The 2,274-nt window shown below is 34.4% G+C and overlaps 1 pseudogene; it reads right to left on the minus strand.

Moving 5' to 3' along the window:
* Positions 1-603: 603 nt before the first annotated feature.
* Positions 604-1,747, minus strand: LOC143531753 (ALA-interacting subunit 3 pseudogene; annotated as a pseudogene).
* Positions 1,748-2,274: the final 527 nt, after the last annotated feature.

Here is a 2,274-nt window from a genome sequence, read left to right on the forward strand (position 1 = left end):
TATATATTGTTAAACAGGAACATACTAAACAAGTTAAGTTTTTTTTCTTTTATATTATAATACGACTATTGGTATGTAATTATATTATACATATAATTATTTAAATTCATAAATAAATTTGAGGGTCAATCCAGCCTAGAGCTGATTAAATTTGTAGCATATATACTTACTGTTTGGATTAGACGTAAATTAAGAAACTATAACTATTTGAAACTAAAGTTGATCGAAATAAGTCAAAAAGTATATGAAAACATGTTGAGTAAAGTAGTTATACTATGAATTAAATCTTTTTCCTTAATGATCGGAGGTTTTGATTTGATTTGATTTGCTTTGCTTTGCTTTTGATTCTTCTTTTTGAAAGATGTAAACTGATCGTGTACATGCACTGTGAGTTACCTTTTTACATGATTGTGTTTCTATTATTTGTTTATTTCCGATTATTCAAATGGAGCCTTTCTATTTGTAATTACTTGCGTCAAATTCTCATCTCATCCACAATCAATGATCTCAAAGCACGTTGATGACAATTGGAGTCGGACAATATGCATAAAGTGTCATATGAAGCTTATAAAAAAACATCGTGGTAATAATATATATTTGTTTCTAAGTGAGCGGATGTCTATTCCATGACAAATAGGATGGATCTCCAAGACGTCGAGGCCGGAAAACATACAAAAGTATAAAGTTTATGGCCATAAACAAACATAAACCACCAAGACTAAGGTAAGCCACCCCAACAAAATCATTTTTCCCACCTATCCAAGTTGTTGTCGACAGAACAAGCTTCTTTCGTCCACCAAATTTGTATGTGTTGTAGTTGTTCTCTATTTCCACCTTAATCGTATCATGTGCCTCAATATCCGAGTGTATCTTCCCGTACAGCTTTCTAAACGTAGGTAACGCCGCAGTTCTCATCCACACGATAAGATCCTCTTGCTGGCTTAGCTATACCGAACACATATACACCCAAAACAAGTTAATGACAAGCTATTACTATTATTATTGTTAGCATATGCTACTTACGGGTATGCTTTCATCAAGGGTGGCACCACCGATCAAGCCTCCTTTTTGGAAGTTCTTAGGGTAAACATTTGAGCCGAACTTGGCTTCGGTGTCACTTTTCCATGCAATGCCCTTTTTCTCGATGTTTATATCTTTGCCTCGTGTTGATAGTTTGTATGTGTCATTGAATAAACTCCAAGCTATTAATCCACAAGGAACTATTGGTTTATCATCCTCAACGTATGCTTCAGGGAGACAATTCTTTGTATCGTTTTCAGCCTCGACATCGCGTAGTTGCTTGTCACTTTTACTTTTCACGAATCTAGAAACAAACCAACATATTAAAAACAAAACACCACGAAGACGGATAGGGGATGGTGACACACCTACGATGATTTTGGTAGAAATGTTCAAGTTGATAATACACGAATATTGGGGCAACCAATTTCTTTGGTACTTTTAAATTCCTTACACACGTCTTTTTTGTGTCCGGGTTTTGAATAAACGATTGGGGGTTGCTATTAAAGTCGTCAGGAACGCATGCTTCGTCGTACCGATCAATAATTTCGACCACGCTATCTGATGCAGACCACGCCAATAGACCGATCGGGACGAAAAGTACCCCGATTGTTATGTATGATGCAATCGCCCATCCAGGGGTTAAGATTGGTTTCCATGCAGGAAGCTCTTGTTGGGAGAACTTTGAATAAATTGGTTTTTTTGAATTCTTTTTTTTCAGATCCATTGCTTAGCCTACTTTTTATACATTTTTTCTTTTTTAATTTTTTGTTTCTGTTTTTAGAACATGATTATGATTCTGTCAATAAAAACATATATGTATGACCCATTATCTTTTTTTAATTCTTTTTAGGGAGAAAGAGAAATGAACGGTGCATCACAAATCATCCAACATTCATGGTTATGTCAAATTTAATGGTTTAATTTGTTTTAATAATGAACTTTCTTATTGGATTATGACATATAATGAGGTTTTGTGGAAAGGATATTACGTTAAGAACAAACTCTAGCAAGGAACTAGAGTCGACGAAAGGATGTGATTGTCAACTGATATAAATTAGATTGCTGAAAACTAGGACTGTCAATTTTTGACACAGATCTGTTAACACGACACGTGTTTTAACATATTTGTGTTTGAGCTTAATAGGTTTTGTGTCTTAAACATGTCGACCTATTTAAGACATGTTAAAATTCGTGTCTTAACATGTTTGTTAAAAACATGTTAACCTGCTGGTAACCCGTGTAGATTTTTAA

The sequence above is a fragment of the Bidens hawaiensis genome, unplaced genomic scaffold (genome assembly GCF_021521415.1).
Source record: "Bidens hawaiensis isolate Kalapana, Puna unplaced genomic scaffold, B.hawaiensis_p1.1 tig00009224_1, whole genome shotgun sequence".
NCBI classification, from domain to species: Eukaryota; Viridiplantae; Streptophyta; class Magnoliopsida; order Asterales; family Asteraceae; genus Bidens; species Bidens hawaiensis.